General features: G+C 33.2%; 1 protein-coding gene across 7 annotated transcripts in view; it reads left to right on the top strand.

Annotated features, from left to right (window-relative positions):
• LOC145252634 (ras-related protein Rab-37-like) overlaps positions 1 to 18,333 on the top strand; it is a 233,562-nt gene that overhangs the window by 199,656 nt on the left and 15,573 nt on the right. The window lies entirely within an intron of this gene.

Below are 18,333 nucleotides of genomic sequence, written 5' to 3'. Positions count from 1 at the left end.
TATTTTTAATTGTTTGCTAAAGCTGATATAAATAAAGTTCACTTCCATTTAAAAACGGAAGTAAGCTTTATTTATTTAAAAGGTAAACGGAAGATTTATGAATGCATTTGAAACTTAATTCGGCATAATGCGGTACACAGCTGTTCATAGAGTGGCACATTCAAAAAGAAACACAGAAATACAGTGTGTGTGTGTGTGTGTGTGTGTGTGTGTGTGTGTGTGTGTGTGTGTGTGTGTGTGTGTGTGTGTGTGTGTGTGTGTGTGTGTGTGTGTGTGTGTGTGTGTGTGTGTTATAATATAATTGACAAAAAAAAAATGAGGTGCTCTTTATTCCGAAACATACCAATGTCAAAAATTGAATGTTGTTATCCTGGACTTTGACTAAAGTAAATATGATCAACAATATGATATCTAATATTTCCTTTAAATAAACGTCATTTGAGATTTAGCCAGATAAATCCTATTTTATTCACATAAAGTATTTAGAGCAAAATGGATTCCATTATCATTTCCAAATGACTTATTTTCACTTTAATCATGCTTATTTAAAAAATAAAACAGGCCAAAAGATATATGGTCTCCTGACTGATGCCTTGAATTCTAGGAGAAATATAAAAATTAGTCCCAAAAGGTGTTTTTCACCCTTAAAATACCCTGGGGCTCAAGAATTTTCCCAAGGTCAAATATTGCATTTCCAGATGTATGTTCATGTGATCTTGCTTTTGGATAATTTTCAGCAAAATCTAATGGTCGGAAAAGATTCTATGTCTGAAAAGTGCTATTTTTGACCATTTTGACCCCTTTTGACCCCCTTGTGACGTAATCAGGATCTTTATAAAAAATCCGAGAATGTTACATTTCCTCCCTTGAGTAGTTGTAACTTCATGCAAAATTTCAGAAAAATGTAATGAGTAGTTTTCTACTAAGGTCCAAATTCAATTAAGTCGGTGGACCAAAAATAATGCAGTACAATATAGAAAGTTTCATTGTAAACATTTTATAATTTAATGCATTTGCTTTAAAAAGTGAATTCTGTACATTGTACAAAAATCTATTGGTTATTTGAGAGGTACATATTTTATTTACTAAACTGGTCCAAAAACTGTACCAATGCCAAAATAATAATTTTAATAGCTTTCCACATTGCAAGATAGCATATCTACAGCATGAATTCAAAATATGTGTACAGTTTATATTTTTACAAAGAAATTTGCAGAGTGGGAGGCAAAAATGAAAGTAAAGATCCCCAGGAAACGCCAGGTAGATTATCTAGTTAATTTATAAATTATAAAAAAATATTTACTGGAATTATGTTTTTTTAAGCAAATCATTTTTAAAGTCCTTTAAATATATTAAAATGCTAAGTTATGAAATCGACCTGAACTAAATAGTCATCAGAAACTAGAATCTTCTAGCTTTTATAGGCCATTTTATTTATTCACTTTTTTTTTTTTTTTTTTACATCTAGTTTACTTTTCAAATAATCTTTTTTAGTAAGGACAATTTCCCTTTGTGACTGTCTGTTCAAGGACTTTTTTTTTTAATTTCAAATATCACAACCTTTACAACAGATTAGTTGTGCCTTTTCTGTGCATGTACGCACATATATATATATATTTCTTTCATTTATTCCCTGGAAAAACATTGAATGTTAATCTTAGATAGGTTGACATTTGCATCATCTACCAATTTCTATATCAATAATGTTAGCAGCTGTAGAGGAGTTACAACTGATTAATATGTACTAGCAGGGAGACATGACCATGCCAGGGATTGAACAAATCTTTCCCACGCCCATATTTTTATTGTTATCGAATTCTGTGAAATCGCCGATTTTTCAATCAAATCTATTGATTGCCTGCTCTAGTTAGGAATCCATCACAGTGCACCGGGATGAAGTTTCACATGCCTTCCTGCAGTAACTTACTCTACAATACGTTGTAGTTTACTTTACACTGTAGAAAATCTGCTGTTGATTTTATAAAATTATTTTTATATCATGGCTTGAATTAAAATTTAAAATTCAAGTCTAGTCTCATGCTTCATGGGTGCTCTAAATGGAAACATCCATTTCGAACATACCTCTGTCATATCAGAGAACCTACTGTTGATTTTATATGTCGGGCCTTTTGGCTTGTGTGGTAATAAAACTTCTCAAATGCACTTGTGATGTTAGGCTGTGTAAGGTATTAACTTTAGTCAAAATCACCTATTACTTCTTTTATCAGATAATTTTAATTATTGATACTTATCGAAGACATTCTGATACAAACCCTATCAAAGAACACTACCAGGCACATAAAGTACCTTTGTGTGAAATCTCATAAAAATCGGCCCAGCCGTTTGTGGAGTCCATAAGAATTGAACTCACGCACACACAGTCACAGACATACAAAAAGTTCATTTTATATAATAGTAGAGGTAGGGATAGAGATTAGTTTTGGGACAATTAATTAGAATCAGAAAAAACTGAACATTGCTTTTATTTATTTATTTTATTTTTTTGTTTAAAACTTAATTTTCCGTTGCTGTTACTAATAATAATATGATAATTATTTATTGGTTTTTTAACTACCATAAAGCTAAAACTATACACCATAATAACAAATAAGGGTAAAAATGGACGCCAGGAAACGTGACATGGTAAAAATGGCACAAGTAAATAAATAAGAAAAAAAGGAACAAATTTCTGTTCTTTCTTTTTTCTTTTTTTTTTTTTACATAGTATTTTCATTTTTTTAATTAAGATAGTTATTAATCTTTTTAAAAGATTTCTGTTCTTTTTTCTTTTTTATATAGTATTTTCATTTTTTTTTTTAATTAAGATATTAATCGTTTTAAAAAATTTCTGTTATTTGTTTTTTCTTTTTTATATAGTATTTTCATTTTTTTAATTAAGATAATTATTAATCTTTTTAAAAGATTTCTGTTATTTGTTTTTTTCTTTTTTTACATAGTATTTTCATTTTTTTTTAAATAAGATAGTTATTAGGGTTTTCTTTTTTCTTTTTTTTAAGACTTCTGTTCAATTGTTTATGAAAAATTCAAATAGCGTTTTGTCAATTTATGCTACTGCTAATCGGCTTTGTTTTAAAAGTGAAATAAATCGTTAGTTGCGTCACTATTTTCAATCAATTATGGGAAAACATTCGAGAAAAATATAGTTAGAAATACCTACTTGAGTCATGTAAAACCTATAAGTGTATTTTTACTTTTGTGAAATAATAAGCACACATTATATGGGTGTTTACAGTCATACAAAAATTTTAAAAACACACAACTATAATAACTAAATATTTATAAATTAAAAAGAATTGGAATCAAATATATATATATATATATACACACACACAGAAATTGTCATAACAGTGAGGCCAGAAATTTGATGACTGACACTCAATGCAGAGGGGTAACACCCCCTTCCCTAAAATGAGACCACCTATTGGCTAAGGATAACAACTCATGATACTAGAGGTCGAGATCCTGGTGGTTGGGCTACTCTTCCACTTGGACCCTTACTTCTATTAGACAGAGGGCAGGGAACTCAATCTGGTCAATTGGCTTGTCATGTTATGCTCTATTTCATTCCCAGTCATATTATTCAATCAGATTCTTTAATAAAATCGAAACTTTATTTCTCCTATGTTTTTACCCCGAATTATATACTAAAAAGCAGTGGCTAAGGATCAATTATGATGAGAACATCTAACATTACCAATGCCAAAGTGTAATGTTTGCCTGACGTTGACCTAGACATCTCAAAATTAAATCAGTTTTAAGTTAGACCATGACCAATATTTTAATCAAGTTTGGTTACAATTGATTAAGTGATGTGGATGCTAAATTGCACTCTAACTCTACCAAAAACAGTCTTGAACTTGGTGAAGGCAATAAGAATGATTAAAAGTATTAAAAAACTTAGAACGAATCAAAATGGCTAAAACAGTTCAAATCCATTCAATTCAGTTTTTTGGGGTTTTTTGTTTGTTTTTTTACAAAGCGTCCCCACTTATCAAGGCCTGAAGGCCACTAGAGGATAAGCGTTAATTAATGTAAGATGTAGTGTAGTAATCGTTAATGGTGTAAGTTAGGCAAAAGTTGATTATTTGAGGGGATGGTTCAACAAGAACCTGTTTGCATTGGACTTGAAGGCTACGATATTGTGGACAGCCGGGAAGTAGGCCAGTGGAACAGTGTATTACAGGCAGGCAGTTCTAGGAAAGAAGCTTTGTTCATGGAATCTGTGTTTAGATTTAGGCACAGATAGAGGATGAGGGAGATTGTTGGTAGTGGTTGTAGATAGTCGAGTGTTTTGGGGGGAAAGTCCAGCTAGGAGGGACTATAGATGGGAGCTCAGACAAGCACCTGCCATAAATAATGATAGACCAGAGACAGGTTTGTAACGTCTCTTTTGTGGGGAAAAGGTTGCAGGGAAGGGAAAAGGAGAAAAGTTGATGCTTATTAGTTGTTCAACAAATTTATGTAATAAAATTATTTTCTTCTCATGAAATTCTCCTGTAATTTCATGAAATGGAGTAGTGTTAGGAGGATTTGAAAAAATTGCCTTTAATAATAGATTTAATGAAATAGTTTTATGCATTGTGTAAACAGTTTGATCAGCAAATTATTTTGACATTGAAAGATAGAATAAGATGATCCATGTAGAATTTAGTGTGTCTTGCATGACTATTAGACTTTGAGGTAGATTGTGTAGTTTTGTATTAAATTGTCTGTAGACTGCAAACACTTCTGCACTTTGCTGTTCTTTATAAAATATAGCTTGTTGTACCTGATCAGTGGAAATTATAAAATTAGTTTCCTAAACAAAATTAAGAGATGGTTGCTAGTTCTGCTTTTATTAGTGGGATTCCTCTCTGAAAATTTTTTAATGGTCTCAAATTTTAAACCAATATGAAATAACATTTATCTGGTACGATGGTCAAAATTTGCACAAAGTTTGTAATGGTTGCTTTCAGTGTTTTGTTGTTGTTGTTGTTGTTGCATTTTTTATTTCATTGTTATTATAATTATTACTAGCTTTACCTACCCGGTGTTGCCCAGAAATTATAGAAAAATAACTTATTTACAAACAAATAGAATTTAATATTGGTGGCTTTAATTTCATAATCAAATTATTTTAATAAATGGGATTTTTTTTTTTTTGTAATTTCTTTTTAGTACATGGTGCTAATCAATTAATAGTAACAAACAAATAATAATGTATAATTAATATGGCTGTGTAAAGTACACATTTGAAATTGCATAATTTCATATTTAATTTATATATGATGAAATCAAGGGGGATAACTCAGTATAATTGCACATGATGATTGACTTTTAATCTATTTCAGTAACTAAGAGAATAAGTTTCCTTAGCTGGAATAATTTTTTAGGAAAAAGCATAAGTGAAATAAAATTAAAAAAAAAAAATAGGCTTCTCAGAATCAAATATTGATATATCAGATGGATTGCTATTTGGATTTGATTTTGGAAATCCGACCAGATAATTTCATATTTTAGATTTATTATACCTATTTAAGTCTAGACGAGTACCTGGCACTATAACCAGTTAATTAAGGAAAATGAAGCTCGTCAACCCTAGAAGGCGGTCCATTTAAGGGAAGGTTAACCCTAATTACAAACCTCCCCTGTCTTGTGAAATATCCACCCGTGGGAAAGGCTTTAGGAGTAAACCTTGACAAAAAATCTGGAGTAGAGCTCCTAACACAGTATAAGGTTACCTAGAACTTTATTCTACCAGCTCCTGTGACAACGATGATGCCAAACTGTAACAGCTATCCTGTTACTTTGGATTCATCAGCAACGCAGAGAAGGGGAAACATCGGTAAATAAAGTTGCTGAAAAGACACCCCAAGATTTGTTGATTCATTGGGATGAATCTTCTTTGCAGCTTTCTGTTAAACGAGACCAAAGACCGATCAGGTATGTTTCTCTGATTGGCCCGATGTTAAAACTTCAAAGAACTCTTATTTGTCTCTTTCTGTTGTAAATGTTACATGTCCATTGTTAAGCTGTATCTGTTAACATATCAACACTGTTGTATGTGTTATACATGCATCAATTCAATGAACAATAGAAAACACAAGATTAGATGAACATGTGTGTGTGTGTGTGTATATATATATATATATACATATATACACACACACACACGTCATATAGATGACTGTGACAAGTATATACACTCTTATGCAATCTAACCATTAGAAGAGAGATGTATACATAATATACAACCTCTCCTCTCCCCGACAATACAACAGTCTGACCTTCGTAGCATACTACTTAGACTAGCATCCAAAGGATACATCATTTGTTGTTGATCCTGATCGACAGAGGTATACTACTAATTGGGCATATACCTTTTTAAGTAAGTTTTCAACTCTGCCGATTAAAATTATTTGTCGTTTTATTTTGTTCTCCTTTTTATTTTGTTTTTTGTTGTTTATTGATACCAACTGACTTGTTTACTTAGCTGATGAGTGGAGATGAGCTTTATTTTTAATTTATCTTGTATATAAAAAAAGTAGACGCAATTTTTCCCCTCTGGACGAAACTGTCGTAGGTTGACAACAACAGATGGCACATAAATTATTATGTTTACGTCATTAGCCATTATATTATCTAGCTATAGAAAGCAATTACATACACATTGCTTCGTAATATTAAAACATTACTTTTATTCTGAGGAACGGCATGACATCATCGTCCTAGCCTACAAACAAAGTAGCTAAAATTTCACCCTCTCTAGACTGAGCCATCTTATGACACCATTCTACACAGAGTGCATTTATACTTTTTCTTACTTTCCTGCATGTTAGCCGTCATTAAATAACTACAGATTTCCTACACAAACGTATATTCTTACCCCTTACATCCGACACAAATAATAATTTCTCCCTTTTAAATAGCTGGCGCCATTGATTGAATGAGAAGTAGTCATTCTACAATTCCAACATTCGTTTATTCAGCCATTAAACGAACAGTCAATCCCCCCTCAAAAATATATATAATAAAATGATTATATAAATTCAAGTTTTACAATATCTTTTTTGTTTATTTAATTGTGAGGTGAAAGTACAGAATAGTTTCATAACACCCGCCATCCCGGTAACATAAGTGCATAAGTACCAAAAAAGTGATTTTTAATATCGTATTCAGCTAAATCCTTAACAAGCGGCACTTGATTAAATGTTTTCTTTTATTGTCGCTACACCGTAATCACATGATTAAAATTTTACCAGATGAAAAATTGGGAGACAAGAGTTACAAGAACCAAGATCGTATTTATATTGTCCACAAATAAGTAGTTTTTCCAATAAAAAAATTCTTATCCATTACCTACATTATTTGTGAACTATTTGCATTTATATAAAAAAAACAACACATTATTATTGTACGCGAATAGGTAGTTTTTAGAATATTAATCAATATAACTTAGAATAAAAAATCCTGTTGATTAAGCAAAATGTTATTTCATAGAAACTACAGTTGCGAAATTAATAAACTAAAATAATTTTGGCTTGCATATGTACTTGTTACCTATTTGTGTTATAAAAAGACTAATATTTAGTTGAAGTTTTCGGGCAACGTTCCCTTTTCTTTCTTTTTATACATTTTTTTTCTTGATTGACGCACACCCTATAACTAAAAGGGGATCTTAAATGTCAACACAGATATCTTACAAACACAGATTACTTACAAAACACTCTCTGCTAACATGTTCAGAATGGCTTTCAAAATAATAACATTATTTCAGGATGGTAATAAAAATTACATAAGTACCCAACTTTCATATTTTTTCCAACTGACACTGCACACTCAAAATTATAAAGTTGGTTCATAGTATTTGCACATAGGGATCATGACAATGATTATCAAGATTAAATTTTGGACAGATACTTTGACAACCCACCCCTCACAAAATGGGGTGTCTATTCTAACATCTGTTCTTAACAGGGGTAGCTTAGGGATGTCCATTCCAAAAGCCATTCTTAACATGAGGATATTAGGAGTGTCTATTCAAAAAGCCGTTCTTAACATGAGGAGGTTGAGGTTGGTGTTGGGTAATCCCAAAAAAAGCCGTACTTCCACCGGGCAATGCTGGTTAACGGGTCCTGCTAGTAAATTATAATTTATGGTTCAAGTAAACGCTATGAACTATGAATATGTATTTGAAGTCATTAAGAACTTGAAGCATACAAAGTTTTACCAAAATAATTGGATTGGCATTAAATAACCAGAAAGCGATTGAATATGCACAAAACAAACAATTTTGATTTTCAAACCATTTCACTCTCGTTTTCAAAACCTGATCACGATGGGGAGGTTGGGTAGTAAAAAAAAAAAAAAATAACCTGCTATTCTAGTGGACTTCCCAGTAGAAATTTAAGGAAATAAAAATGTCAATCTGAAGTTGTCCAGAATTTTATTGAATCGATTGCCGGAAAACATTTGCACTGATTTCAAATAAAATAAAAATAAAAACAACGTTTCAGTTTTGCAATGCAAATATTCAGCTGAACATTTTCAGTGATGAAATTCTTAAGTCGACAGAAGCATTTCTAAAGACGATAAACATGTCATTTGAAAATAAACAGGAGTGGAACTAACTGTGATGGTTACTATGGAAACGGCTAGTTGAGTCCTTATTCTGTCAAGTTTTAAGCTTTCCAAAGAATAATGGTTCAAATTATGTACTATTTAAATGAATATATTTAATGCAGATTGGTTCAAATTATGTAATACTTGAATGATATTTACTGCAAAGTGGTCCAAACTATTTACCACTTGAATGGTCAAATTTTTCAAGTGGTTTGAACAAAAAGTGGGTATATAATATGATATGCACATACCTTTTCCCTGTTGCAGATTTGACAGATTAAATTTTAAACATGATTTGAAAAATACATACACATAAAAAAATTGTAAAAAAATGTAAAGATCTTACATCATTCAGTCAGTATTGGAATTGGTTTGAATGAGATGATGTGTAGTTGTTTGTTAAATTAGGTTCTTGACATTTTTACCAAAATTCACACTTACAGCACTCGTTGTTGAAGTATTTGTTTGCCTTGCTTTTTATGTTGTCCGTATATTTTGCTGTGATTCTTCGAAAATTTTATTAAAATTATTTTAAAATAAAATCTTGTTTCCTTAAGATAATATAATTTTTAATAAGATTTTTCCTTTTAACTTTTTCCTTTTTTCCCTCCTTTTCCTTTTTGATTTTCTTTGTATTTTGTTTTTTTTATTCTTTGCTATTTCATATTTTCATATTTCTTTTCATTTCTGTTTGATTTTTTTAACAATTCCATAAAATAATTTTTTTTTATTTTACAAAGAAAGTTGAAAATGAGAACTATTGAGTGAATTAAATAAGTTATTTTTGGTAAAATAAGATTGCCATACATGTATCTATGATATAAATGTATATTTGTAAATTTTATTGAATTGATTGCTGGGAAACATTTGCTCTGATTTCAGATAAAATAGAAATAAAAACAACGTTTCAGTTTTGCAATGCAAATATTCAGCTGAACATTTTCAGTGATTAAATTCTTAACAAGTCGACATAAGCATTTCTAAAGACGATAAACATGTCATTTGAAAATAAACAGGAGTGGAACTAACTGTGATGGTTACTATGGAAATGTAAATGCACTGAAAATATTTTACGATGGAAATTGATTGAGAATTTTAAAGAAAGGCATAGTCAGTAATCAAGACAAGTAAACATTTCCAAACAAATAGAGTTAACATATGTATAATGTAGATGCATTGCTAATTTATACTCCTATAAATTTGGAGGGGTTTTTTTTGTGTGTGTCTGTGTGTGTGTATTGATATTCATTCCTATTTATTTAAAAAGAAAATACAACTTTATTATGTATGGGTCGTGGAATTGCATTCTTCTGCAAAAGATCTAGATAATTTGCATATTCTTTTAAACTTCACCTGCCTTGTGTATATTACGATGTTGTCCTGATATTCCGTGATGCATTATGTATAGTGCATTACAGAATATCAGGACAACATCAGTACCAAATTCAAACAAACCAACAGAACTCTCTCCTGATTTTTTGTACCACATATGAATAGGTATTACGCTCTTATTTTTAAATATTTCTAAAATTAAGCACTCTGCTGAGGTTCTCTCTAATCTTGTATATATATATATTTTACATAAGCATTAATATGTCGCTACACAGTCGTGAGCATGTTTCGGTCAGCCACTAACTAGTCAGTAACTAGACACCTCTTCAGGGGACATTGCTAATACAAAAGTTTAGTCTATAGTTACATATAGTTCAGATAGATTTGAAAAGTAGTCAGTTACCAATTGCAAAAATAAAATATCAAATAAAGCACAAAATATGAATAAAAACATTAAATTAAAAATTATAACATTTTATAATTCTATAACAGTTTTGAACCAAAGATTTTCATGTTTCTATGTAAACAAAGTCTCACACTATTCGTCAAAACAAGAAATTTGATTAAAATTAATTTCTTCAATGAAGATTGTATCCCACTTTGAATTGCTGATATGTAATTCATATTATTTGGACTAGTGTTCTCACCTGTTGAGTGTTATTTTCACAACGCTTCTCTTAATATAACCTCCAACCTTTTTGTCAAACATGGGAATATGCATGGAATTGTGAACAGAATCCTTTTATTTAATCCACGGGGGTAGCATACTCTTATTCCATCAGCTATGAGTGGGTAGTAATTTGAAATTGTATTTTCAGTGTCATCTTACCAAGTACTTTATTCACTACGCGGGTCCTTGCAACTTCCTAAGTTCAACACGTCACACTAAAGACGGTCCAAAGTTAGATGGACCAAAACATAAAAATAATGCTGAAGATGAGAACAGTAGTTCAAAGAATCCAAACAAGTGAAGCATGCATGGTCCCCCGTGAGCGCACAGTGAACAAGGCATAAAAAAATGACTAAGTTCAGCATTTCACACACACCCCCTCCCATTTAACCCCAAAAGTCCCATGAGGACGTCAAATCCTGGCGAAATAGAAGGTGCAATTTTAGGCAACATATGTAAATTTGAGTTCTGCACCATTCAAAAAAAGAAATGATTAAGTCCATCATTTGCCCCCCCCGCTCCCATTTAGCCCCAAAAATCCCCAAGGCCTTAACATATTTAAATTTGAGTTCAGCACCATGCAAAACTGCTAAATAGACATACACAGAAAACTTTGGACAAATATGGTAAAATAGTCCCAAAAATGGAGTGTTTTTATTAGACCTAAAAGAGCCCCTGGGGCACATCCAAGAGTTATCGTGAAGTATAGACAAACAAAATTATGTAGAAATCAGTTTGTTACAACTTTTCAGAAAGTTTTATAAAAATTCAAAGCATCAATTTTTTTTAAAAAGCAAAAAAGTGTAAATTTTAGCCATTTTAACCCGAAAGGCATCCCTAGGGGATCGACTGGAGTTTTCTTGGAAAATCCGTTCTGTTACGTTTTTTTACTCATATCATGTTTAATGTTTGAGCAAAATTTCACAAAATTCCAAGGTGTAGTTACTGAGAAAAGTGCAGACAGACAAACGGACAAGGATGAATTTACAATAATATGAATAATCAATCATCATTGTAATTTTTGTTTTCCTTATTTTGTTGTTTATTCCTCACACTCCATGAGCAATATTTCTGACAAAGCAGGAAGAATTGCTGTTTTCTGTGTCAGAATCTATTTTTATCTAACACTTATTGTTGGCAAGATTTTGACCTTGAAGTAGTATATATTATCTCTTTAGATCAAGTGGCTTCATGCATTGTCTGGAGCGATTTCCATAAAATAACTGTCAATAATTCAGAAACTCACTGCTAAAACTTACATAATTCTGGCAACGAGAAAGGTTAATCATGGCATCATGCTGACACGATTGCTAAAATGGACTTTAATCTGATTGATCCCTGCTAAGAATGGTCGTCAACTAAGCATGAATTTATCCGCACGCAAGGAAAAAGTGCAAGCAGCAGCTGCTACTCTTGTTATTTTGAGATATTGAAAAAAGAAAACAAATAACTTGGTATTTTGATGGCAGGTCATTTCTTTCGTGCTCTCTGTTCTCATTTTAAGCTGATTCTCTCACCTCGACAGCATCTTGACAATATGGCGGACGAAATGAGTCTGAAACTGAATCAAACAATCGAAATGCCCCTCCCCAACTTTTTTTTTATGGAAATCACTCCAGACAAGGCATGAAGCCACTTAATGTAAGGAGCTAGCAAGAATGAAAGATGATTATCGCAAAGAAAGAAGATAACTATTGAATTACTCTTGAAAAGATCAAGGTTAAAAATAAGGGGCAAAACAGTCTGCAGGAAGTCTGCGGTTCTTGGAAAGACGCTACTGTAAAAACTGACGTTCCAACTTATATTAACGTGTAAATACTGACAAGTGATGAAAGAAACAGAAAGGAGGGAAGTCAAAGAAAACATATTGTGATTGTAAGCTGTATTATTTAATCGGCTGTGGTAACAAGTCAATTTGTTATCATATTTCTCCTTTATTTAATTCACGAGGGTAGCATGCTTTTGTTCCATCAGCTATGACTGGGTAGAAGTCCTAAGTAATTTGAAATTGTGTTTTGGGTGTCACCTGCACTGAGAATTGAACCTTCAACCTCCAGAAGAGTGTAGCTTACAACTGAATTTTACCAAGTACTTTATGTGAAGATTGAAAATCTCCAGCCAACCCAAAAAACAGCAACTTTCCCCCCTTTGTCAGAGACATTGGTTATTAAATGTGGGAACTAAAATAAGCGAGAGTTACAAGGTACACTTTCTACTGTTCTCAATTATAATAAGAAGACAAAAAAATGAAATGATAAATTGAAAAAAAAAAGTGAACAACAATTCCAATCCAGAAAGCAGCAATTCTTTTCCCTTTATCAGAAATTGTCCTAGAATTTGAGAACTAAAGGACAAAATAGGGGAAGCAAGAGTCACAGTCATATGGATGACCGTTGCTTTTCATAAAGCTTATCAGCCTTTTGACGCTTGTTTTTAGTGTCGTTGGGTGTACATATACCGACCTCATCAGACAAGTCAAGATCTGCCTAATAGTGATGCCAGTTTAGTCACTGACAGCCCAAACCTGACCGTTATTAAATTTCTAATTCTAATAACGTTGTAACAATTAAATAATGAAGATCTATTTTCTATTACACTTGCAATGTTATAACTCACAGAATGATCAGTATGTGGTCTGATGCGATAATACGGACATATTCAGACTTGCATTGTTATGTCGGGTGATTAGAATACTTTGCTCGTGTGCAACCTATTTCCATTTTCACCCAACACCATTTTGCATCTTTTTACAAGTGGTCAGTCAACAAGACATTATTATTACCTGACTCATCTCTGAACATTTATTGGGTCAAAAGCAAGATAAAAGTTCCAGTGAATGGCTCTTGTCTTGAGGAGGCCTCATGTTTTGACAAGCTTCTGGGCTTGACCTTTAATCCTGATCTGAAATGGAACACGCACATCAAATCTGTTGCCAAGGCCGCTGGAAAAATGGTCGGATCCTTCTATTGATCCAGTAGATATCTCACTGCTGATGCAATTCTCTATCTATATAAGAGCCAGGTAGTCCAAGAATGGAGTACTGTTGCCACATCTGGGCAGGAGCTGCTAGAAAGGACTTGTCCTGCCTTGATAGTGGTCAAAATAGACTTTGTAGCCTCGTAGGGGATGTCCTTTTCTCTTCCCTGCAACCTCTATCTCACAGAAGAGATGTTGCAAGTTTGTCCCTGCTTTATCGTTATTTTCATGGCAAGTGCTCGTCTGAGCTTCAATCTATGCCCCCCCTCAAACTTTCACAAGAAACACTCGTCTAGCTGAAAACACTATCAATAATTCCCCCCCACTCTATCTGTGCCTAAACCTAAACATAGATTCCATGAACAAAGCTTCTTTCTTAGAACTGCACGCCTGTGGAACTGTCTTCCGTTTTTCTGCTTTCCAGCTGAGTACAATCTGATTGTCTTCAAGTCCAATGTAAACAAGTTCTTGATAAGCCAGTCCACTTAAGTTAACAAATTTACCGAATTTCCATTACTAACGATTACTATATTGTCCAATTGACTACTGTACACTCTTAACACTTATCCTCGAATGGTCTCTGGGCCTTGATAAGTGGTTATGCCTATGTAAAAAAAAATAAAAAAAAAAAGATGCCAATGTGAGCAGACGCTATCTACATTTCCTTGTCTCTAGTAATAACTTGGCTTGACTCAATTCCATTTTACTAGTATATACATACATGTCGGTTTTCTGTTTTTCTTTCTCTTTCTCTTTCTTTTTTTCTTTTTTCCTTCTTTCTTTTCTTTCTTTTTTTTTCTTTTTTTTTTTTTAAATTATGTTCACCCTAAACAAGGCATATTGCCACTTGGATGTAAGCGGCTACAATTTGAGATCATGGTTAGAGGAGATGAGCGAGTTGTTGATTTACATTACGTTTAAACCTGTCTTATGCAATGCCTCCGTTCAGTCTGTAAGAGTAGCTGCACATGTAATTGCGAGGCAAAGGTTGCACAATCCTCAACCATACCTTCTGAATCGACACTGCTTAGGTTCAGAGACAAGGAGAGACCCAAGTCTAACTGGAAACAATGCCAACATAAGCGGACAGCACATATAGCACTTAGAATTCCCAAATGGTCACTCACTTGGGAATTCACCAGGATCAATGTTGCTTATATTCCTGTTTATATTCTAAAGGTTTTCACTACATTTTGTAATGAAGTGTCCACACATGCTCTTTTGTATTAGATATTGTTAGCGGTAATATCATAAAAAGAAATAATAATTACTAAAAACTGCAATTTATTATATTAATTCATTAAACTTGTCTGAAATATTTTAGAGTGGAGCAGTTGGATTTTCTTTTTCATTTGCATGTTCTCACTCATGGAGTGATTATTAGTACATTGTTCAGTAAGAACATACTGGCATGTTCTTGCACATATAGAGAACTGCTGGGTAATAAGAACCCTCATCGCATGGGCGCCTATTTCCACTTCTTTTCAAGCCAGTTTCCTTCAAAAGATAAAGATGTATCGGCAAAAAATAAAGAAGTGTTTTCTTCTGTGAATTGATGCCTCTATTCTAAACGATTTGGCCACAACTGACCAATCATCCGCTCTGCCAACCAATATTTATAATTAGGAGTAAAACATCAGTAACTCTTAAAAACAATTCTGTTTGAAATATCAGTGTGATAAAAAGTACTCGTATATCCCTCTTCTGAACTCTAGCAATGGCTCTGCTAGATAATATTTAATTAATGGACTCCATTTGATTTATATATTTCATACATGTCGGCTGAACTAACTTGTTTTATCTTCCTGTGTTCGTAACTCTCTTGGTATCATATGTTATGTTACTGAAATTGTTGAGTAGAAAATGTTATATACGCAGACATGACAGAATAGACATCCATTGAAACGGTTTATTTCAATAAACATAATTCATAGAACAAAATCAAAAATAAATGGTCACAAATTTAATAACTAATACTTGGTTCTAAGCATTGCATTGATCCGTTGATGAATATAATCTTGAAGAATTCCTTGCCATCTCTGATGCAATAATGCTAACAGTTTTTTTGTTTTTTTTTACATAGGCATCACCACATTATCAAGGCCCAGAGGCCACTCAAGGATAAGGGTTAAAGAGTGTACAGTAGAAATTGGACAATATAGTAATCATTAGTAATGAAAATTTGGTAAATTTGATAACTTATATGGAACGGCTCATCAAGAACTTATTTACTTTAGACTTGAAGACAACCGTATTGTAGTCAGCCGGAAAGCAGGAAAACGGAAGACAATTCCACAGGCGTGCAGTTCTAAGAAAGAAGCTTTGTTCATGGAATCTACGTTTAGGTTTAGGCACAGATAAAGAGTGGGGGAAATTATTGATAGTGTTTACAGCTAGACGAGTTCAGGCTTAGAAGATGACTTCCTTTTCTTTTTGCAAAGGTTTTGGTCTAATATGCCCGAAAGGTTTTCAATTGGGTTAATATCAGGGGACTAAATTAGCCATGAAAGTTTATTAATCCCATTGTCGCCCTAGCAGAGTGACAAGGAGCTCTGTCTTCCATAAACAGGGAGTTAATTTGGTTCATTTTCCACTTGAGAGTATTGGTAAGAGTCCTTTATGTGATAGTGAAACATACCTTGCAAAATTGATGTTTCCTTCGCACTCCACCAGGTCTGAGCGACCATCACTCTAAATTGCATTCCATTCCATAACCGAGAAACCCTCATGTTTCAGCATTGGCTGCAGTCTTTTAAAGTAAAACTCTTGGTGAGGGAGCTTCCATACCATACCCTTCCACTATCAGGAAATTATGAAAATCGTGACTCATCACAGAAAATGACATTGGTCCAAAAGATCATAGGTCTCTCCACCATCTCGCGCACCCAATCATTTCTGTGCCTGATACTGACAGAACGAAGAAGAGGCTTTCTTTCTCACAGCTCTACCATAGTAGCCCAGTTTGTGAAGATACCTGACAGCTATTATGGGACTGACACCAGCTTGTGTTGCAATGTCAGAGGTTTTACACTTACGATTCTCTTCAAAATTTCGTTTCACAAGATGCAAAGTTCTTTCATTGGGCCTGGGGCTACCTGAATGAGGTTTTGTGCACTCTTTGCCCTCTCTTGTGAACTATACGATCACTCTATTAACAGTAAAAAGGGGTATTGAAAGACTTCCTGCTATTTTGTGTTTACTAAGCCCATCTTCATGATGACCCACAATTCATCCTTGTAGAAATTCTGATAGGTCTGATGTTCCTTTGGTTCATGGCATGCTTCAATGTTGTTAGATGCAATTTTAATGAGATGCTCTTAAGTTATTTTAGTGCTATTCTTATCTGTAAATATAAATGAGCATAGAAAAAATATTTATCTCATTTTTCTGTCATCTCTGTGTATATTGTAGAGAAAATGTTTTTTCTTTCAACCTATAACTTGGTGACGTTTTTATTCATAGCAAATAAAACTAATAGGATAGATATCAACACAGAAATGGCAATCGCCAACAAACTATTCTCATAACTTTGTAGCAGCAAAATTTACCCAGCATTGTCCAAAACTTTAAGTATGAGAGTGAAACCCAATGCAGAACCTATATCGCGGGATAAACACGGAAAAAATGTCAAGGAATGTTCCAAGCAAAATGTTACGCTAAATATACACAGCGCCATTTTAGACATTAATGGTGTAATATTTTTGGTATAATGACAAAGGTATGATTACAAAAAATTGGTAGGTTCTATTTATAGACAGGATTGATAGGAACTGACCAATCAAATGGACCGACCCTCTGCTATCAGCCAATCAGAAATCATAATCACTCTATAAAACTTAGCGGATTTTTTTTTAATTTCTGCAGATAATTTTTTGTTTCCACATAAGGAATTTTGCTCTTCGTCTGCAAACTTTTACAATTCAAGACTTCTATGGATTGGCTATCCAACAGGAAACTCCATCCTTCATCAGCAAGCTTTTTCAATTACAGGCTTCTCTGGATTGATATTACCATTTTGTTTGAAATAACATTGCTCTTCCTTTCTAAAACTAAAATGACTTGCGACTCAAAAGTTAATGTAACAACAAGTATATCTTTAGCAAAAGTAAGAGACTCAATTCCAATTCTATAGTACATACATTTCAACTGAATCAACTGGTCTTATCATCTTGTTTGCATAACGCTTTTCAGACCATGTGTTTTGTTGACAAAACTGTTGAATAAAATTGTAGAGAAGTTTGTCCTTTTGACTGATAACTTGTTGACTTTCTTCATTTCAAACGTCTTGTTTGAAAGGAAGAAAAAATACAGAAACCGTGACACGACTACAAAATGGCTAATTTCAAGAAGCATCAATCGCCTTCAACCGGCAACACTTCAGAGGCTAATAAAGGTCAGGATCTTACAGATTCTCTCTCTGTCATCCTTGTAGTTACCTTTTAATACATCTAAAACCAAACTTCTGTCTTTTCACCAGCCTGCTTTGCCCCTGTTGAAATGAATAGCTCAATAAAGCAACCAGCTTTGACAAACTTATGGAACTGATCTTTATCCCTGTCAGGGTACAGAACCATCGTCCAAATTTATTAGGCGATGACCTTTACACTTACCTACTCCCTCTTTCTCACAGAAGAGACGTTACAAGTCTGTCTCTGCTCTATTGATACTTTGATGGTAGATGTTTGACTGAGCTCTAATTTATGGTCTCTCCCCAGAAAACGTTTAAAACAAAT

The sequence above is a fragment of the Euprymna scolopes genome, chromosome 29 (assembly GCF_053919585.1).
Source record: "Euprymna scolopes isolate OS-2025 chromosome 29, ASM5391958v1, whole genome shotgun sequence".
Lineage (NCBI taxonomy): Eukaryota > Metazoa > Mollusca > Cephalopoda > Sepiida > Sepiolidae > Euprymna > Euprymna scolopes.
Note: the sequence above shows the minus strand (reverse complement) of the source record. Positions and strands in the feature narration are given on the sequence as shown.